The following is a 23,542-nucleotide window of genomic DNA, read 5'->3' as shown; positions in this document are numbered from 1 at the left end:
CAGGCTGCCCAGGGACGTGGTCATGGCACCGAGCCTAACAGAGTTCAAGAAGCAGTTGGAGAATGCTCTCAGACACATGGTCTGATTTTGGGGTGGTCCTGTCTGGAGCCAGAAGTTGGACTCGGTGATCCTTGTGGGTCCCTTCCAGCTCAAGATACTCTGTAAACTGTTTTTTTTAGAAGTAGTTATTTTCATATGTTACAATCAAACGTTGTTTGATGTCAACACCACCTAGTCACAAATCATGAACCAAACCTATTGAAAAACATTTATCTTTTCACTTACCTTGTTTATCTATTTACATTTTGAATTAAATTTAAATATGTTCTGATTTTCCTTACACTCAGCGTAATAAAAACTGATAAATCACTTGGCTCCAGAAATAGATTTATGCACATCTCTTCAAAAAGTGTAGTGCTGCTCTAAACCCACAAGAATGAAAATTGACTGTAATTGAAAAGTCTATAAGCAAAAGGGAAAGAAAAGTTCAACTAACCAATTTTAATAGAATTCAAGGAGTAGACTAGAAAATAAAGTAGGAAAAATAGATTAGATACTTTCAGATTTTCATTTTGATATCAGAACTCTTTGTACTCTTGGCTACTCTTGGTAGCCAAGATAAGCCTTATTTATATCTGAAAGTACAATTTAATTGTTTAATCTTCATTGTTTTGGTTCCACTGAGAGTGCTGAATCGCGTGTGTTGGCCATAGAGCATGGGTGTTTCTGAGGCTGCACGGAACAATGAACGCCATGTGGCAATTTCTGAGGAAGTAAAGCCAGGCTTTCTTCTTTCTTATGGAAGGACTGAAAATTCCCAAGCTCACTTCTTCCCTATAAATGGAAAACTCTCTTCCCTTTGGTCATTGCTTTAGAATTCAAGACATGCAGAAGAAGGTTTGAAGTCTACTGGCAGCAGGAGGGTTCATAACAACTGACGGCACGCTGACGCCTGCTGCCTCGGATCCGCTGATGCTCCATCTTCTTTGGGATTCATCACCACATAAAATTTCAGACCTGTGAATTATGTCTTTGCTTTGAAACTGTTTCCTGGCTATCTAATGCTTCACACTACATGGCAGCACTGCAGTGACAGGCACTTTATCCTGAATGAAAAATAGATGAAAGGTAGCTGGAAATGCCTCTGTGGTGGTTGGTTGTTTTTTCATTGTTTGTCTGTTTGTTTTTTTTTCCTGAACCAGCAATATTTCGTTTCTATTCATAACCTAACTTGTTCAGCTGATCTTCACAGAAAGCAGATAGAGCATTTCATAGTGCCTTTGGCCACATCTTGCATCACTTTTTACATAATTGCAGTTGCAAACCACAATAGGGAAAACAGCTTCCAAACAAGGCTGACAAGTTTACAAACTTCCCAATGACCAGCAGACTTGGTTTGACTTTTAGAATTTTTCTTTTTATGCTGAATGTCAGCGAACTGTGACTCACACCAAACTCACATAGCCCCCAAGAGGCTGTATGAACTCTGGCTACAGCCAAATATCTGTCTTAAGTTTGTGTGTGTGAACAGGAAACAGATTCAAATCTTCATTTGAATTTCAGTAAAACAAATCATTTATAACTGGCATTAACAGCAAAGGGGCTACGGCTGGCAAAGGAATGAGCTGTTTAACTGGCTACACCCAAGAGTTTTTGAGAACTTAAGAAATGTCTTTCAAAGTCCACGGGTTGCCGGTAAGTGAATGGCAAAACTCCTGTTGACTTCGCTGCCCCTGACTGATGGGATCTTTCCAGATATGTAACTGCAGGCTTGCCTAGATTTCATTCTGGTGAGTCAGCCTGCAGGCACTAGTCCTAAATAACAAAGGGAAAAAAAAAAAAAAAAAAAAGAATTTAAAATAGCTGCATTAGCATAATTGCAAACATCCTAATTAAAATGTGTTGTATCACACCTTAACCATCAGGAGTGTACCTTTGAAAATACAGCAAACATGGAGAGTTAATATTTTCTATTCCTTTTCTGTGTTTCACCAAGAAGCAGAAGTAGTCCATTAGTTCAAAACAAGTACCTTTTTTCTAGCGTAGATGCAAAATATGTTAGCATATCATGGCAAAATGCAAGAGAAAGTGCGTGCTCATTTACATGACTGTATCTCAAATATACAATATATGCAATGTTTCTTAATGCAATTTTTAGTCTGTTAGGAGAAGATGTTAAGATGTAGTACTTGTTAATGATAGATGTTAATTGTAGTACTCATATAGTCCTCTGCAAGTTTTCTAAAATGTACGCATATTTACTTATCCATTTTCAACTAGTAAATAACTTTTTAAAACTAGAATATTTTTACTTGTACAATTCTATTTTTAATCCACAGTTTTTATTTTTGTTTCTCTCAATTAAGCTGTGTTAGCAGCAGTCCCTTGCCCTTCCTTGTGGTGCTGTATGTCTCTGCAGGGAAGAGGGAGTCCGCATACAGGCAGGTGAAAGGCTCGGTCTCCAGCAGCTATTCATACAGCCCCTGGCACAGGTATCATCCTGTGCCACTGACCTGCAAGCAGCTCCACGCTCGTTCTTCTTTCACAAAGAAGAACAAAGGAAAAAGATTAAATTCAAACTCCTCTCGTGCTTTGAGTCTTCAGGTATACAAATTGCAGAGATTGAAAGTTGTTAGATGGCAGCCTTATAAAAAAGACTATTTTTAGTTTTGGTTTTGAACACAACATGTTTTAGTTTAGGTTTGGTTTTGAACACAGTGAAGGTTCATTCCTAAGAGGTTCACTCAAATTAAAACTTCTTCTCAGCTCCTGCGTGGTTACCATAATAAACAAAATCCTGACACTACCCCTTACTGCACAGCCATCTGATTCCTTTTTCACCATAAGGTTCAATGCTTTATTTACAATTGTGGCAGATGTGTTATGCTTATACTCCAAAGCAGTAGCTGGGAGTACCGTGTCCCTTTATGATTAAACATGTACAAGAATTGCTTTGCTTTGCTACTAGAACATGGGAACAGAGAGCCTGGCAAATCCAAACTGGTGTTTCCCTGAATTGCAGCTGTGTGGAAGGCTGCAACAAGCAACTACTGAAACCAGCCAGCTCCTTTTCTGTACGCTGAAAAGGGGTTTAAAAGAACAGTGTGGTCAGCACATCTGTGCTGAAGGCACATACCTCTGGAAGGACAGAGACAGCATGCAAGATTGAGGATTTCTTCACTGTACAACACAATACTGGGGAAATATCTGCAATATCTGAGACAGCTAAAGCAGCATGGATGAGTTAGCATCCTGCCAGGCTTGGGCTGCATCACACACTGGCTCAGGCTTTCATATTTTCTCATCCCGGAAGAAAATGCTTTATATACCATATAGACAAAAGCTCAGATAAAATCAAGATAGACTTCATTTTAAGAGGTCAGCAGCAGCTGCAGAAAATAGCCAACAGCTTTTCCCCAGCTTTGCCCAAAAGCCTCTGTGGACACAGCATGGCATCTGTCACCTTTGCAGGAGGCAGGGAGGACACCCTGCAATGCTTTCTGGATCCAGACCATTGCCAAGAACTTAAAATCCAAAGACCTCTCACTCTGTTTGCACAACAGAGTGTGTGTTACAGAGAGCTGCTGCATGCACAGGTAAGGTGCAGCATGTCATGAAACAGCAAGCTGTGCTTTTAGACCTCAAAAGTCACAGGAGAGAGAGACGGACTCTTACGAAAGAAATCTGAAGTTAGCACACCCCAGACCCAGAGCCAACACTACCAATATCCAAACAAATGGTGTAGGAAAATAAATGAAACAGGAATTAAGTAGAAAATATTTTGCGATTAAAATATCTGCAGCATGTTTATTAACAACAGCTAGGGACTTTCCAGAAATTTAAAGCAGGAACATCTTTTCCCTGGAGAAACCATTAAATAAGAGCAAATAAATGTTAGGGGATTTTTACAGGCAACACACACTAGAAGGTCACGAGAAGATATTTAATTGGAATTTAAAGAAAATTTATTTTTCTTAATAAGTGGGAAAATTCTTAAACAACTTCATACAGCCCAGGTCAGACTGGGTTGCTCTGGGCTTTGTCTACCTCATCCACTTCTTACAGCAATGGATTTTTTCCCCTTCAAAACAACAGAAAGGGGAAAAAAAATCAAGCAGAAGCCATATTAATTCTAACCAAAGAGCCACTTTAGGCCAGGAATCTCATCTCTAGTGGTGCTCAGCCAGCTGATGCTCAGCTCACACTGATCACAGCTTATATCTGGGCTGCTTGTGAGGCTGAACTGGGCTGCTTTGTCATGCTCTCTCCATAAAGAGAGCATGACAAAATCTCTCTTGGCTGTGTCTCTCGGAGGTGATGGGTTGCCCTGGTTCACTCCTAACTCCTGCCAAGGCCTGGGATGGCAGCGAGCTACCTGCAAATAATGGAAGAGAATGAATTCTGAAGAGAAAGAATTGCTGGCCTCTTTTTATACGTGATTGATTTGGTCATTCTGGGCTCAGAAAAGTATTATCCCTCCATACCTCACTATGAGAAAGTTAATAGCTCCTTTCTTGTGCTACAAGGGCAACAGTGATAGCTTCTTGCCTGGTGGAGTCTCTCACATTTCTCAGCTTATTTAACAGGAACGAGTTTATACGAGGAGCATTTTGGATCTTAATCTTCAGTTGAATGTCGTGATTAGTTTTGGGGGGACATTTCATTGCTGTTTTGTTTTACACCCTTTGCCAAAACATACGCAGTGACAAGCAACTCATCTCTAGGAGCTGCTTATTTTTACAATCAGCTTTTTATGTCCTATAGTGCTCGGACGCACGTAAATGTCCACTGAAATGCATTTAACAGCTTTCTTCTTGTATTTATCTAAAGCTTTTGTGGTCTGTTCTTGTCTTCCCCCAGCGTGGGAATTATCGCCTTGCCAAGCAAAGCTGCTTCGGCACCTCGCTGCTAGAATGGAAAGCTGTAAAGCATCCAGAAGCCTGCCTGGGTTTCCTGATTTAAGAGATGCTACTCTGTGCCCTAAGTCAGAACAGTTATAGGAAAATAATTCTTGCCTTAAAGAAAACAAAAACATATGGCACTGAATAAGTGTATTAAAGGGAGGTATAGACACAAAATAGGTATTTTACATACAATTCAAGAGAGAACATAAAAAAAATCTTCTCAAACATAACCTCTAAAACAGCTTTTAATCAAGGTTTATATATTCCTGAAACCACATTTGTTTTGAACAGACAGCTTTTAAGCAAGCATGGCGATGAGGCTGGCTACCTAAACTTCTCTCAAATGCTTATTAAAAGTACTTAACGTACAAGGTCAGGAAGATCTTACATCTTGAGCCCTGAAAAGCCTCCCTGATAATGGTCAAATTGGGTAAAATTTTGGGTATTTTTTTTTCTTCCTTCTTTTGCATCTCCAGACCACACAGGACAGAGGATTTTCCATGTTTCTGTGTCCTTCAGTTGTATCCTGCTCTTCATTAATCTATTTTAACAAGATTGAAAACTGTGAAGTGCCTTGAGAGTTTTTTGATTGGCTTCCTGATTGCAAAGTAACATCAAATCTGACCCCAAGTGCATCCGCAGGAAGGAAAATTTTTTGTTCTTGGCTCTTAGCTTACAGTGCTTGCCTACATTAGGGATTTTTTATACAAAAATCCCCAGTTACCGTAAGTAAAGCTGAGAAGGTATGCATTTTATGCGCTGCTCTAAATATCTATCTATCTATCTATATAAAAAGATGCAAAGAGCCCTGAAGTTTTGTATGGTAATATATCTAAAATTAACATTTGAGGATGTGATCTTGTCAAAGGGAATGGAGATGATTTAGTTAAATGGGGATTATTTAAGCAGTGTCGTGATGCTAACAACTCTAAAAGACAGAAGTCATTTATTTTAATTTTTAAAATATGCAGAATTGATGTCAGATACAACCTAGATGCAAATTTATTGGCACAGAAGACACCATTCTTGTTGTCATGTGTAAGAGAAGAATTGCTCTTTAAATGTAATTAAAATTCTCAGAGAGACTAGCTTAAATATTTAATGATTTTTAGACCTCGCTAAAGTAACGTTGATTATTTCTCAGATTCTGCAACCTTTCTGGCTTTGGGAGATGTTTATTCTGTGAGTGTTATGTGTTCACCAAGCATAAAGTTTAGAAAAAAAAAAAAAACATATAATTTTAATTGTAATTCAATGTATGTGGCAACCGTAAGTTGCTCCTTCTCTCACCAGCCCTTACCAAGGATGGCAGAAAATACTGCTCTGCAAAATGCATAATGAAATCATCTCTTCAAATATTTGTTAAGCTTGTCTTTCTGCGCACACAAGTATTCTGTGGAAAAATAAATAAATAAATAAATAAATAAATACTAAGAGTATAATGTGTGCGGAGAGCGATGGGGGCTCAGGGTAAGGCAGATCATTGCGCAAACAAAGTGGAAGGAAGAAATGGGATGACGTGCCAGGGCTGCAGGCAGACAGCTGGTCCCTGGCCCGCTGACATGAACTCATCAGGACGTGGAGAAATTGTCAGGCATGACATGAGGAATGTCTGGATTTCATGGGTGGTTAAGGAGAGGTTGTGTGAGAAAAGGCCAGCCGTGGCAGGCAGCTGAAGGGAGCATGGGATGTGAGGGCACACTGAGCCCTGTTTTAGCCCATGGCTAAACCTCCAAGGATCACCACAGCCAAAACCAGGATGCCTAAGCCACACCACCTGTCCTGCCCACCTCACACCATGCACCTCAAACCCTGCGGTCCCCAAATGTCCTCTGATCTTTTTCTGCAGAAAAAAAAGGGCCACTCCCTGTTCACTGACGATAGTCCATGGTTGCTGCCCAGCCATACCACATTTCTTTTATCTCCACGATAGAAGTGAACCGTATCTCCAGAGATTTTTTTTTATTTCTAACCTTGTTCCTCTTATTACATCCCCCCCAAAAAAATACTCAAGAGACTTCCCCAAGTCTCTTGTGTAAATAATCTGCTTTCTAATAAGGCATGACCCACTGGTGAAGGTGTGGCTGCCCTCCCCAGTCAGCTACCCAGGGGCACGCTGTGTCCATACAGGCGCTGCTCATACACTGCTGCCCCTCAGGGCATGCATTAATGGCTTTTCCTCCATAGCTGGCTGCCTCTTTTTACAAGTGATGTCAAAATCTAATATCTCCAAAACCTTTTTCCTACTGCTGAGTTTGTTTGAAAACAATCAATAAATTCAAAATTATTTAGGGGAAATAACACACGCTTTTGATTTCAGAAGTGACAGTTCCACAGAAAATAATAACAGCAACAGATAAGTTATTGTATTTTGCACTCAGGTTAAGTAAATATTTTCTTCATTGGCTGAGCAAAATTAGATGAATCCACACTGAATCTACCATGCAGGTTTTGAGCCCCAGAGCATCTATTTCTGATACAATTTTTTAATCTTAATACAGAATGAAAAATCTTTAAATTGTGTCAGTCTCAGGCCTGGAGAAGATGAGAAATTTTCTAAACACCAAGAAAAGAAATGATTAAAAAGTTATCTGCTCCACCAGTAAACAAGTTATGACACAGAGATAGTAATTTTTCTCCAGAATAATAAACCTGCTGCGAGTGTGCATTTAATGCACAACTATGTTTTTAATTTGAAAGGGTTTCTTTTTGTTTGTTTTGTTTTTATGGCAAAGAGTCTTGTTGTTTGTGCTTTAACTGCAAAGCATTCCACATCCAAAAAACTTCTGATTTTCTTTTCCTTCCCTCCCAAAGTGCCTGTTTGAAAGCAAGGGAGAAACACCTGCTCTCACTGTACTAGGACTGCAGATATATTGACTAATCTGTAGTTGACATATTTCATCACTAGAGGGAAATCCATTACAGTGCTCTGCTCAGTATCACAGGTAGGCAGACTATTCTCCAGAGCTGCAAAATGCGCAACAGAGTTGAGTTCGGATGCAAAAGTTGTAGCAGCCGAGTACAACGTAGGCAAGGCTGTTTTTTCCTTTCTCAGAAGGGTGCCCAGAGGAACTGTCCCTAGTCTCATCAGGTCACACCAGGTAATGCAGAGGAAGTTGCTGGAACATAAGCGTTCCCAGGAACAAGAAAACTCCAAACTGGGCTGATCTTAGCAGTGCAATTGCCTTGCATCAGTGCCTCCAAACCAAAACCAGGGCAGAAAGCTCTCTCAGCTAGGGTAATGCAGGAAAGGAGATAGTAAAGCCTGCTTGCACCACCAGCCCTCAAAACACAGCAGCATTTTGAGACATTGGTAAACAACCATTTCCAGTTGGTTTTTCCCCAGCTAGTCTCCACCTTGCACCCGTGTTCACTTGGCTGCTGACCATCCATCAAGATATTGAAGACACCTGGTTCTGTCTGCTTTTAAAGGACGCATCCCTGGGAACAAATAAACGGTTTGCAAATTAATGCTCATACATGAGAAGCATCACAAGCAGACAGCTGGGGTGATGCAAAGACAAATGTACTGCGCTCTGCCTTACAATCTCGATGTCCCCTCGTGTGCTCCCATGCCCGCTCACTGCCTGCTGGAGGAACATGAACGTGCCATGCACATGAGGACTCTCCCCAGGCTTGGCTGCACCACTGAGAGAAAGAAAGAAAGAAACGAAGGAAAGAGATCATCTAATGAGGGAGCCAATTTTATTTTCTTACAGATTTCATAGTATTTTTTTTGGATCTCATTGACAGAAAAGTCAAGGCAAGCCTCTAAAAGAATAGAAGAGGATTGTACGAGCCATTGTTGTTTTATTATTTTGTATGGCTGTTTGTCCATTTCTGGTTTCAATGTTTCTTTTCAGGATAAATTGAACTCGTCTCCAGAAACACCATTTCATGCTGTTTTTACTGTGACCTTCTGTGGTGAGTCACTGTGGAAATCAGTATCGTCTGTGTAGCTGGCATTATTTATGCTCCTCTTAACCAAAAGCTCATTTGTAATGAAACAGAATTGCTACAATTTAATTGTTGTGCTTTTTTCTTTCTTTCTTTCTTTTTATAACTTGATGCTCCCTACCATTCAAATATTGCACCTAAATATCAGAATATTTTAACCCCTGAACTTTATGTTATGAGTAAAGGAAAAAATGAAAATATTTTAGTGAGTACCGCAGATCCTGAGTGATTTCTTGCCAAACAGATCCCCATTTTGCCATCCTTGCTTTCTGTATTTCTTTTCATCTCCACCAGTATAACGAGTTACTGCCTCACTGCTCTGTTGTCCCATGCCCAGATGCTGAAAGATGGTGTAAACCTTTGGTTTGGCACAGGGTTATGCTGTTTCATTCCAGCAACACCCTAACTTCTGATCTCTATATAGTTCATTTCCCAATTACATTATTCCTTTAACCCATTGCAAAGTGATTTCCATCTCCTTGCACAACTTTTTCTGCATGTGGTTGAGTATTAGATTACAAAATTTCCAGGCTTCACAGATGAATGCCTGAATCTAAGACTCATCAAACCCTCAGAGACCAGGCTGAAGAAATAATAGCTATAATTTCAGTTTTCAACTGCTGTCAAAATCCACTTAAATTTTAAAGCATCGTATTCCGTTCTGACAACCGGAGTAGCTCTGTGATCACATATTGAGCAGGTGAAAAAACAAGACACTGTAGTACATCATGTCTCCCAGGAGGCTTTTTCTCCTAACAGTAGTTTCTTCTCTGATGAACATGCATTTCAGCCGTGAAAACACAGAACATATATTCTGGCCACTGAAAAAAGGACTTATATGGAATTCAAGTGCCATTCCTAGATAATAGCAACTAGCAGAGAAATGAGGAGATGAAGGAGAGCAGGCATAGAGGGAGGAAAAGAAAAACTAGGAAAACCACAGAGGGGTTATCAGCAACAGCTGGAGGAAACACCTACAACCCGCCTCCACCCTCTCTTAGGCCACCACCTCTGCCCAGCTGCTGCAGGTCACTTCTTGTTGTGCAGACAGGCAGGGCTTTGAGCTTGTTTCTAATTGTTTTCCTCCAAGAAACAAACATGTCCAGGAAAATTAAATTAACTTGAAGAAATCCATAGACAAATAGCCCTTTACTCATACAAGCTGGTTGCTATAAGGCTTCTTTTCCATACTTATCTGCTTTGGAAGGGCACTATAAGAGACTGTCATATTCACTCACTGATTTAGCCAGAGTGCCTTATAACAAGCTTCATACTGCTGTTGTCAGTGAAAATGAAATGCTTACACTGGAGCTGAGGGGCAACCTTTCTGTACTTGTCTGCATATGCATATATATGCAGACATATGTCTGCATATATGCAGACATGCAGAGAAATTAATAGAAAAACCCTGGTTGGAAGGATCCTCCTGATGTCACCTAGTCTGATCCTGATTCAAAGCAGGGCCAACCTTGAAGTTAGATTGAACTTCAAAATTAGATCAGATTGCTCAGGGTCATGTCTAGTCAAGCTGTGAATATCTCCAAGGATGGAGATGTATGCTCTTTCCATAACAAACAAGTGTCTTAGATCCAGAGCACATGCAGCTCAAGGACTTTTGGAGTTTATCTACAAAATAAATTAAGAACACTAACTGAAGAGGTTATGTAAAAGCAAAAACTTCATCCCTTTCACCAGAATCAGATCTGGGCTTGGATTATAATCTACTTTGATTTATTTCTTCTCCCTTACCAATGTTTTACTTTCACCCTAATGTCACAAAAAAACATGCATTTTTTCCTTTAAGGGAAAAAAAATAATAATTGTATTATATTAAGTTATGCAATTCAAGGGCTAACATTAAAATTGTATCAGGATGTTTTCTTTTGGGTTGTCTCCCACACACAGAGTTTGAAAAACTTCCTTTACTGATTAATAGACATTTAGTAATCAAACAGTCCAAAGTTTTACTGGAAGGTCTGAACTCTTTTGCACTTTATCAATGGTGAACCTTTTCAAAGAGTTGTAAAAGTAATCTTTTTCTTTTTTTTTTTTTTTTTTTTTTAATGAATTACCTGGGGAAGAAATACTACTTTTCAGCAGCTCAGTAGTATCAGTAAGCAGAAAAAGACAATGAATTAGAAAAAAAACATGCCCATTTCAAGATAAGTTTCAAAATGTTGCAGTATTTGATGTGTTCCACATTCATTTTGAAAGACAGTGCAAAATGTTGATATTTTGCATCATAAAATATAGTTGTTTAAAAATATGAATTGTTTCAGAAAACGCTATCACAGACAATATTTTGAATACAGAGCACATTGAATAGCAACGTGAAATTTCTCAGCTAGGTGGGACCCAGGCGTAATACAGGACCAGACTGGAAAATAAGGACTGATGAAGCTTAAGCCAAAGTCATATCAAATGTTCTTAACCTTGCTGAAGGCCTCTTTTTGCCACTGAAGGTTGCTGAGCCCACCCCATCCAGCCATGGCCACTGCAAACCTCTCACATATGAAGATGGGATTGCACTAATATCTGATTTGCAAACTGGGATACACACCAGCTACCAGCTGCAGGTGGTACACAGCTGCAACCTCTAGCTGAACAGGATTAAATCCACCCATACATGTTTGTCAGAGCTATTAGGCTCCGCAGTGCACATCATTAAAGCATTTGGCCCCAAATGAGGCCAAACAGACTCCAGGTTCCTTCTCCTTTCACCTACTCCTCATCTCTTAGGAGAGTTTAGCCCCACCTGTGCAGTGTGCTGAGCCTCAGCCTGTAAATGTGCTCACAGGGTACTGAAACCATCCCTCCCACATCAAGCCCTCAGGGACTTGAGGGACTTTAAACAGAAGGAAGTCTATGTTATCGTTCATATAATAAAGGTACCAATTTACTCAGCCTGTTTAACACTGGGATATCTAAGTCAAACAAAGAGTTATCTCTGGATACTAAGATACTCCAGGGTGAAACAATAGCCAAGCATGATTTTCAGGATCTTCAGTTTTGGACATGGGGCAATATTTTCATCTAGCTTCCAGCACCATTACTCCTGTAGCAGTAGGAAATAAAACATGACCAGGACACAGATCTCCACTGCTTAGACCTAGCCCAGGCAGCCCTCCACAGCTAAGGGACTGTGGGTATAGCTACTATCACAGTAGCAGGTGAAATACCCACAGAAGATGAGGGTGTCCAAGGAGGCTGGGCTTTGCTTGTTGATGTGGCACCATTCCTTCACCGAGCAGCAGCTAAGAGAGACATCACCATGCAGAGATGACCACAAACTAGGACTTCCTGCAGCCCCAGCTGACTTCTCTCTGTTAGCCTGGGCCTCTCATAAATTGGGAATACCATCAGCTCCCCTTGTTCTCACTCTCCTGACAAAGTATCTAACACATCAACATGTCAGTAGGTTGGCAAGTAGGTTGATCCTAAAGATCCATCCTTTAGCAAGGCCCCATTTCTTGGTACCTGAGCAAGGGCAGTCCTTACTCCAAGCCCTAGCACAGCCTGTGCCTTCCTATTGACATCCTGTTCTCAAGTTTTCCCAAGCATGCCATTTCCCTGTTTGAGCATCAGAAAGATACCAGCATCCAAAAGCTAAAGCCACAATTACAGCCATAATCTTACACCATCAGCTATAGGACAGAGCATGGCAAGAAGTCATACATTTAATGCCTTGGGGATTCTTCTGAGGCCTAGTTCTTGTTCAATGAACTCAAGTGAACTCATGCACCTTTTACACACATAAAATTGTCTTATGCTGATTTCTAAATCAGCCTCTGTCTGTCCCAGCCCTTATTCCCATCCCATCAATGCAGCCCAAAATGCACAAATGTTAACCTGATCTCTGGACAAAGGACTTTCTGAAGGTGAAGACTTCAAAAAAATTTGCTCACAGACCATGCTCATGCACAGCTGTATCCTGGTGTAGTTGTCCTTTACAACAACCTGTTCCCCTGGAGAAAGGGATAATATTTCTAGAAGAGACTCAGAGTTAGCTTGAACTCATGGTAGCCCAGGACAGCCATTTTTGTGAAAGCAATCAATGTGTATTGGAAGCACTCCATCAAACCACATTTCAGAAAACCTGGAGTCTAAAACATACAGCAATAAATTCTAAATTTCCTCAAACCTCAACCCACAGCTCTAACATAAAAATTATTTTTACCCACATCATCCTCCTCTTTTTTAAAATTGACAAATTCCAATACAAATCCCCAGACAAGTCCTATTTATTCTAAACAGCTCCAGAATGTTCCCCACTTAGAAATCAGGCTGATCAAGGAATGAAAATAGGGATAAAGTTAGGAGTACCAGTTCCTGAAACAACAACTAAGAGCTTTACATGTTAATTGTGAAATAAATGCATTCACCCAACAGGATTAAAAATTAGCATCTGCAAAAACTTGGACTCCAAGGCTAACAGTTGATGTGTCAAGGAGATCCCAGCACATGACCCATGTAAGTCAAAATTGAGAGAAAATGTCCTCTTCTGCCATGGCCCAGTCAAAATTCGCTTTGATATCCCTGATGAAGACCAGCATTTTCCCACCACTTTTCTCTCTCTTTGAGGCCACCATGAGCTGGTGGCTCCTGGCCCAGGACATCCATGGGTCTCAGGCTGAAGCAAAGGCCTGCCTTCAGGCAGGGTCCCCAGCACCACAGGAGGTCCATGCACTACTGCCAAGGACAGGGCTGTGAATGATGGCACAGGGCCATAACCCGCAGGGGCTGAGAAGGCAATGTTGGTCAACCCACAGGCTGACCTGCATGGTCTCTGGAGAAGCCTGAGCTTTCTTTCTCACAGGTGTCACCACCAGCACCCCCATGGGGCATGGTACAGTTTGTTAAGGGTTCATCCCTAGAGAAAGGAAGAGGCCCAGGATGAATTTTAGGGCATGTACACATGGGATTATGGCTCAAGGTAAGGTTTCAGACCTGCCAAACTCAAAGCAAGAAGGTAACCGAGCTGGCAAGGGCTTGCCAGGCCAAACCAAGTGCTTCTCTCCATGTTCAACGCCACTGTGTATCAGCATTTCGGTCTACATAGCATGCCCAGCCTAGGATTAGGTTTGGGGTAACTTTTCATGATAGCACGAGTACCCACGTTCAGAAAATGTGTGGTCTGGGGGACTCTGTGTGCTAGGTCCCTGTGCAGATGGTATGGCTGTTGCAGGTTACAGCACCCAGGCTCCATGTTGACTTTGCAGAGCCTCAGTTCTGAGGTGTTTCAGGCTCGCTTTGCCTGACGTTGCCTAGACCTGCCTGGAGCTTTCCTTTTATTAGTTTTATTTGCTGCTGTAACAGCAATTTTTCTAAGGACTGGGTAGCTACGCCTAACTTGCTTTGTTTACCTTCACATGGCATAACCACAGCTTTTATAGAGAGCAGTAGCACGCAGCTTCTGTCTGTGTAGGATGAAATATTTACGACCTTAGCATAATGATGCAATGCAGAGAAACACAGGCCTGGTGTGAGAGCAGGGGCCTGGGGAGAACCCACAAGGCACAGCACAGAGGAACACTGGACAGGAAATGGGCACGGGCTTGTGCTGAGGGCTGCAGGACCATGGCCTGGCAGCTCAACAAGACCCATTATCAGTAACAAAAAGAACAAAGAAGAAGCATCTAACATAGATAAAATGCACCATATATAGTAAATTCCATTGTAACAGAATTGCAGACCTGTGAGGAAAGCACAAGGGGCGTTAGGAAACATGAAAATCACCCTCAGAGGACCCTACAGAAGGAGGAAGAAACCAGAAGCAACTGTACTCCTCCCAGCAAGGAACTCGGGATGCTGACACCTTGCCATCCCCACTCTTCCCAGACTGGAGCCATTGACCCAGAGCAGCAGTGGAAGGGTGAGCAGGACACCAAAGCAAAGGGATAGATCCTAGACACTGCATGCATAACAATTTTAACTGTATTGTTCCTATTGAGGCTTCTCCCATATATAGCTATATTTCTAATTTTTTCATCCTTTTTTTTAAAAAAATAAATAAATAAATCTGCATAACTCCTTCTCCTCCTGCCAAAACTAAATGTATGCTAACAAGAAATTCTCAGCTTTCCCTGCCCTTCCCTTGTAACAGGACTTTGAGTGTGACAGGGCTTGCACAAGCATGGATGCATTTAGGCAGAGGATGACAAGGATTGCTGGACTCTGGCTAGAGCTGGAGTTAGACTTTGGTATAAGGTCAGGATCATATCTCAGGTTTGCAGGGCTCTTCCACAAAGCATAAAGCCTGGGCTCCAGAAGGCCCATCAGGTGTTGCTGAGCTAACCAATGTGATTCACTGTGATGCTTCTACATCTGTAGCTACATTTCCATAGGAATCCCTAACTGGCAAATACACTGATCCTCGTTGCCTGACCAGTGCATAGGCAGAACTCAGTGACCCACACAGGCATCACCTAAGAGTTTAATCTGCTGCCACTTTTCTTAACCCATCAATTTCTTTGGTGTAATCCCACATGCTATCTATGGTTAGGCTGTGGGCAAGGGATGTCTCAGACTCACAGACATGAGTAGAAGGCTAGAGGTGAGCTTGGCACCCGCGTGCCTGCAGCCTCCCTTGCTGCAGCTGCCCAAATATGGGGGGCTGAAGCTTGGCAAAGGGTCCCGCTGTGTCAACAGGCATGGAAATGGGAGAGAGGCTGCACGAGGAGAGCTCAAATCAGTTCACTGTCCCCAGGACAGCCTCACCTTTTCCTGGGGCTCCTTCTCTCTGGTGTCTCTGGACATCCTAGGCCTGAAGACATGCAGTGCTTTGGATGCTTTTCCTTGCAGTTTGGACACTGGACCATGACAATGGCTCTCAGGCAACAGAAATAGTTAATTAAGCAGCAAGCCTCTGAGTGGAGCTGTCATGCAACAGGGTCAATTTAACTCTTTTGCCTTGGACTCTTGTCCCAGGACCACTGCCTCCACGCAGTCCAGAAGGACAGCCGAAGTTCAAGTAAACAAAAGGTTATTGGATGGCTCAGGCAAGAGGAGGAACAATAAAGTAAACTGCTCGGATAACCACGTACAGATTGATTGGTGGTACTATTGTAGGGCAATGGTAGAGGTTGAAAAAGTTCATTCAAGTTTTGCAGTGACAGAGGAAGAAAAAAATAGAATAAAATCAAAAACAAAGCCTTACCCAGTTATATTTATATGAAAAGTCATTCCACACAGACACTGAAGAAGTATACCGAATAGGAAAGGGAAAAAATATTTTTATCACACACACCCCCTCCACAGAGCTTTTAAAAGGGATCTAAACCAAATGTTTAGAAAATTGTTTGCTTAAAACAATACTTTGCTGTTTATACACTTCATATTTACAAATAGCTTACTAAGACCAAGAAAGATTTTGACATATAGTTACCCTGAAAAACAAAAACAAAAAAACACTATATCCAAAGTTTTTCTCCTCCCTAACTTCTTTCAGGTTTGGATGTTTTATGGTCCTTTATGGATGGTAACTTTTTTGGGAAAAATAAAGACACCACTGCACTCATTCAAGGTATCGGCTTTGTTATGTCTCTCCAGTTAAGCCCACATCCTGGCATGACTATATTCCTCATTACTGTAGAAAACCTTTTTTTTAAGGTTAGTCAGCTTCAGAGGATCTCTGCAAGGATCACAGCAAACACTGTCCCCTTAGTCAACTTCATAAAGACACGTGTCTAAGGTCAATGGAGTTTTTTTCATGAACATGCCCTTGCATGACACAGCTGATCCCAACACACCATCAAAAGAAACTCTCATAACCTATACAGAAGCACGTGCTCTGAAAGCTTAGCAGCTTTCAGGGGTACCTGTGAAAGCAGTCTTGCAAATAAGGATGTATTCACAGAAAAGATAGAAGCACAATAAACAACCCTGAAACTTCACCTTTATAACCCAATTCCCCTACAGCTGGACATTTGTTTAAAAATCTTCAGCTGTAGTTAATTAAACACTTGGCCACAGAGTGAGTCAGCAATTGCTTTGAGCTAGCACGCCACTGGCAAGCATTCACTAAATGCACACAAACACAAAATCTCCTTTTCTGAAATGGGTGTGCAGTATTTCTTCCTCCTCTGAACCTTGAACGCTTTAAAAAAAAAAATTCCAAGCAACGGGGGAATCATGTAAAAACTCCACTAGGAACAGACCAAGCCCCTCTATGACTCAGAGCCAAGCCATTTCAGTAAGGCCAGAGTGTGTTAGCTTAAACTTACGGTCAAGAAGCACTTGGCCCCAAAATTTTTTAGAGGTATTGAGTTTTCATCTGCCTCTGCCTAACATTGAACTAAAGGTGTAGTAAATCTGAGGGAGCAGGGCTGCGTGCAGTACCCGTGCTGATCCCCAGTCACCTCTAGCTGTGGCATGCTTTTTCTGCATCACCCGTGGGTGGGTGAGTTTTGAAGGAAGAAAACACAGCAGCAGAGCTGACAAAAGCCAGGTAACCCCACGCAGCACATATCCCTGTTATTTTATCTTGATGAAGAAAAAAAAATAAATAGATCACCTCAAGCTTTTAGGAAACCTTTTGTTCCTCACTGGTCGTGTTGTCTGGCAACAGAGCAGCTCTGTGTTTGGGCTGAGACCTTGGCTGGGCTGAATGCTATGTTTTTGCACAGCTACAAAATCCAGACACAGGTTTTGCCCCACTGAAGAAGATATTAAGAAGTTGAGAGAAAAGGCAGAAGAGAGGTATTCATTCTGAGGTAGAAGTCTGAACAGAAATTTTCAAAAAGAAATATTTTTCACTGCCACTTTCTCATGAATGAGCAGATAAGCTCGAGAATTGTTTTTTTATGACAGCTTTCCCTGTTTCAATTATTAACATACATCTATATATGTGCAGCTAGATAAACAATTAGGAGGATTATGTAGGTCCTTTCAACAGCACGGGTCAATAGTCCATTCGTGTTTTTTTTTTTTTTTTTTTTTTTTTGCATTAAGCAACCTTAAGACCTTTCTACCTTAGTTCAGTAAATCTGTTTACTCTGCTCAAGTATTTCTAATAAGCACTGCATCTCCTTCATGATTGTGCCTCTGGGGCGCAGCTGCCTTTGCACTGTGTTGCAAGAGACGTGCCAATCTCGCACTTACTTGCATTATTCTTTTCTATTGCCAATAGTTTAATGACTTCTGACTAGTCCCTTACACTAATTCTATTTTACTATGACACAATCTCTAAGCTGCTCGGTGACACGGTATTGTACAATATTTTTAGAAACTGGAGGAACGTCTGGATGTAAATGTCAGTATTTGGAGTACTACAGTCTGAAAAATAGCATGTAACATGTCAGTGAGCTTTTTAGTTGCCTTTCAGAGTAGAAATCTGAACTCGTGATGTCCCTGAATGTATCCTGTGAAGTTTTTGTTATCAGGGCAGGGATACGAAATGCCTGCACCCTAGTATGGACACATTAGTTGTAATAGTAAGACTCAAACTACTTCATGAAATGGAGAAATCAGGAGGATGATAGCCAGGGTATATGGTATATCTTTGATCAATGTCTTCGCCACTTGAAAGCCAGTAAAACTTGTGATAGTGTTTTCTGTTTACATTGCTTATATTGCAACACGCTGATTAAAATAATCCCTATTTTGTTATAGGAAAGAAATTCTGTCGTGCTGAGTGGATTTGGAATCTACATACAGCTGATCTATGAAACAAATCACTAAAAAATATGCTTGCCTAAGCAGACATGTTCCTGGAATAAGGCTATCCTTATTCCAGAGCATTGTGGCATGGTAGTAATTTATTGCATCAACTGAGTTGACCCCTAAATCTAACATGAAAGGAAAATTAACCTTTTAACAGCATCATATGAGTGGATTCAAAATGAGATTATTACATGAAGATTTACCCCAGGGACAGAATAACTAGAATGCAGTATGCCAGGAGAAATACTGTGCCAAGTGACATGCATGCTCCCTGTGTTTACTTTAAAATAACACTCCGAAGCACAGCACGCACCCACAGTTCGTCACAACATTCACACTCCTTGGTTACTCATTTTGTTCTCAATTTCAAGACAAAGCCTGTGGTCTTAATCCATTCCACACTTCAGATTTTTATTGCTCTGGTAGTTTACAAAACAAAAGAAAAATCCAACACTGACATATAGAGATTTCTATTTAAAAGGGAATTTAGACTCATCAGCTTGCCTGCTAACCCTGTTACTGACACCCTTCCTAGCAGAGTTATTAGGGCTGGTCAGCTCCAAGCAAGATCACAGTTTCTTGTATTCTGAGTTCCGTACCCAAAGCATAGTCCTTGCAATGATGAGTTTAAAATATGTGCATTTTTAAAGGACAAAAATAATGTAGTTTGGTGATTTGTTAGTAATGCTAACTCTATGAGTGTTTGTTTTAAATTCAGATTAGCAGCTGGAAGTAAGAAGGTCATCTATTTTTAAGGGGTTCATAATGAGCTCATGCTGATTTGAAGAACAAACTGAAACGTCCCCGCTTGGAAGCCTGCGACAAGCCTGGAGCTGCATTCCTGTGCCTCCTGCAACCCAGCAAGTCACGCCTACAGGAACGGTGCAGGCACATCCACGCTCACACTAAACTAGGTCAGAGTTTGCTCAAGCTGTAACACTTTGTCCAAGAACCAGGGTAAATGTTCAGGTGGTTTGTCTGTTCCAGAGAGAGAAAAAACAATGCTGGATTCATGGCAGAGAGAAGAGAGAAAGATCCTCTGCAGCTTAGCAGTTAGAGCTCAGAAAGAAAGTCCTGGCTGATTGTCCTTGCTTCATACTCCATTTCTGTTTTCTCCAGCGACTGTTCTCTCTGTCTCACCTACTGACACTTATTTGCCAACACCAACTTAGTGTATGAAAAAGTACAATTAGTTGTGAAGTCTGATCCTGTTGAAGTGCTTGTTATATGTGGTCTGAGACACCAGCCTGCCATGGGACCTCGAAGCAGACAAGCCTTGTTGGTCAGACTTGTGCATCCACTAGATGCTGAGCTTCTCAAGCATAAAATCATACATCCCTCAGCAAAGGTGGAGTAAATTATCTTGCATATGCAGCTAAGAATCAGAGCAGCCCACCCCCAGGTGCTGCCAAGAAGCTAGTTAGCTTTAAATCTACATACCCTAGTTCGTTTTCTAGTAATTTGTTCATCCATATCCTCCGGTCTGACAGCAGATCTCAGCAAGACAACAAAGTACATAATTACTTGTATTACTCAAATATTTCTGTTACTTCATTAGGGTCAAAAAGTAATTCTACAGAATCACCTGAAGATAAAAGAATTTCCCATTCTAAACCCAGAAACTGTGACTGCTGAAATGCCAAATTCCTTTTATAATTTATGAAGTGCTTGTACTCCTTAGACCCATGCAGAGACTGTTACTCACTGCAACCCTACTCTGAAAACAGATCCAAATAAACAGGCTGGGAATCCATTCAGTTTACAAATGAAAGGCCAGTTTTGCTTGCTTCCAGTTACCAGCCCACCAACCTGTGGGTTTCTGTGTCGTAAGCTAAGCTCTTTTTTCACGTGAACCCTCAGGACCTTCATAGAAATCATACCTATCATGCTCTTAAGGACAACCCTGAAAGCCCTGTTAATATATGATGAGTGATGCTAAAAGCATCAACTGGCTTCAGAAATGTCATTAAGGGAAATACTCCACTTTTTTGGCTTACCATTTTCCACTCTAACTACCTTCTCCTAGCCCTCAAAGCAGTTTCCAAAATATATTCTGTCAGTTATTTACCCACAGCTAATGGACAGTAACCTTGTAATTTCAAGCAATGCGAGGCCACATTTATCCAGGACCTAAGTAGGCGGAACTGCAGAGCTCCTGTGGAGCACTCTTACCTTGTAATGGGATCAGTCACTCAGCTTTATCCAAGCACCAGAGTTTACATAAAAAGGAGAGATTACTGCAATAACTGTGCTACTGGATACTGTTCATAGACACTGGGAATCCACAGGATTTCTGCAGTGTTCTGCTCAGGGACACCAAAACCCTTCCCTAAGGTTTTCTTGTGCCTAACTCCTCTTGACTGACAGCGCTACTTTTCTCTCAGTGAACAGAATCAACTGCTCCTGGCATTATGTGGGAGACCTTATTGCACTGTACCTGGAAGGAAGGTGTGGGGAGCTGGGGCCTCTTCTCACAGGTAACTAGCGATAGGACCAGAGGGAATGGCCTCAAGTTGCACCAGAGGAGGTTCAGGTTGGAAATGAGGAGACATTTCTGCTCAGAAAGAGCAGTCAGGCACTGGGATGGGTTGCCCAGGGAGGTGGTGGAGTCACCATCCCTGGGGGTGTCCAAGGAAAGGTTGGACATGGTGCTTAGGGACATGGTTTAGTGGGTGATACTGGTGGTAGGGGGATGGTTGGACCAGATGATCTTGAAGGTCTCTTCCAACCTTAATGATTCTATGATTCTATGAATTATACCAAACAGGACAGAAGTCAAAATCTATTCCTTATATGTGAGACTCGACAGTGCAATCCATTCTATTCTGAGCTCTGTGTTGGCAGCCACCAAGATCTACCAGTAGTTGCATTGCGTGTCCCCCGTTTTAGCAAGCTGGCAAAGAAAATTTCAAGAATTGCTTTATGCACACTCTGGCATGTCAGAAGATCGAGAACAAGTCTAACTACTTTTCAGAAAGAAGAGAAAATCCAGCATTAATCCTCAATCAAGATGCAATGTGCCAGCATCAATTCATGCGCTTGTTTGACCTCCCACTTACAAGCCAAGTCACTCACTAGGTGAAATATTTCAATACATAATGAATTAACCAGGAGAATGAATGCAATGTAACATAAAAGGAAAGCTAAATCAGGAAAGTAAAACTCAAATATGCAGTGTACCAGTTACTAGCTTCACACCAGATCTGGTCAGTCATTACAGCGAAGGAGACAGTATAGCTCCCTCCTCCTCCTTGTTTCTTCTGTACTATTTCTGAAATCCTTTTCTATGTTCAGCTCATTCATTCTGACCGAGTCTCAGATGACAATTTTCACTGCCACAGCCTTGCAGAAAACATTGCAACAGTTTTGTCAACAAGACCACAAAATTCATAAGCACCCGTTTACCCTCAGCACTCATTCAGGAAACAAAAACAATAGTGACTTCCTTTTTTCTTTTTTGCTTCTGCAGAGAGAAGTACTGACTTACAGATTTGTGCTCAGGCTCCATTTGCCTAGCTTTTACTCCCTGGCCAGTGCCTCTCTGGCATTCTGCAAACCCTTGACTGCAGCACGGCGCTGGACACAAGAGAAAGAAAGGCATTAGACCACTGTGCCAAAGTCAGTGAGCAAAAGAGACATTTTCCTTTCCCCATTTTATCAGATGAAACAAATGAGTGAGTGTACTGGCTTTACTCTGCACAAACCAAGAGGAAGACAATGCTGTCTCCACTGAAGGGAGCCCACTTGCCACTCTGCATACTTTTGAATAAGAGAGGATGGTCAAATTAAGGTCAAAAACGCAGGGCACAAAACAATTACTTCAGGATACAAAGGCAGTATAAATAGTGGTGTTGTATAAGTAAGCACGGTAGGAATACATCTGGTTTAAAGCACAGACCACCAAAACCAGCTTCTCCAAACAAAAACTAGTATGAAAGGAAATTGCCAGATCATTAGAGCAAGTAACTTGGATGGGATTTTGGGACAAAGGGCTTTGTTCTGCGAATAAATCAGTCTCTGCTTTCTTTTCTTTTTGCTGTCAGACTATGAAAACAATGACTCTCCTTAATTCACTTGTGTTTGTGGTTTTTTTTAATAGCACAGTACTTCTTTCCTCACCACACCCATCCTTCTTCTTCCTCTCATATTAGCAATTAAAAGCTAAAGTCTCATAAAAATTCCTCTATGACCCCTTATGGAATGCAGGTCTAGCCTTACTGTAATAAAAAGGAAATTTAATACTTCTTTATCATTTCACATTTAGAAAGCTGCAACAGTAATGCTCACCTCTCAGGAACAGCTTCCATCAGCACCCGTGGAGGGGAATATGAACAGACCAACTACAGGGAGCACGCTGTGTGCATCTACAGTAGGTTTTTAACATGGATCAGTTTCCCTGTTGTCTCCACTCACTGCATTTTTGGTTCACATTGTGGAAATTCTCTGAGCGTGCCAGCTAGACTGCTTTGAGATGGAACCGAGTTTGAAAAGATACTCCAGGGCACTGCATGATGTGATCCAGCCCCAGTAAGCAACCAGCATAAGGAACACAAACAGAGCTATACCATATCAAAGTTCCCAAAGCATGCATAACACAGGAAAAAACAAAACAAAAAACAAACAAACAAACAAACAAAAAAAAACACATCTCTCACAACAAGCATGTTGCTTTTTGCTTTATGGATGCACTTTGATTGCATTGCCCTATCTGTGGATGCCAACATAATTATCCCATTTGGAAATTCTTGCAAAATTATTTGAAAGGTTAAGCTTGTGTTTGCTTTTTGGTTTTTGTCTGGCCCAAACATGCAAACTTAAATGTTATTTTAAAAACTAACAGAAACTTCAGTATTTCAAACCCAGTTTACACGTCTAAATATCAACTTAGAGTTAATACATCCTTTTTAAAGGTCATCTGTAACAAGTGGATAAAGCCTGAACTTTTAGCTCAGTCACACCACATTCAGAACAAAAGCTAGGGCAAGAACAGGATGGTGTAAGAAATTAGCACCAGACAGAAT

Source organism: Netta rufina (genome assembly GCF_964035555.1).
Source record: "Netta rufina genome assembly, chromosome: 2".
NCBI classification, from domain to species: domain Eukaryota; kingdom Metazoa; phylum Chordata; class Aves; order Anseriformes; family Anatidae; genus Netta; species Netta rufina.
This window is presented reverse-complemented; position numbering follows the sequence as displayed.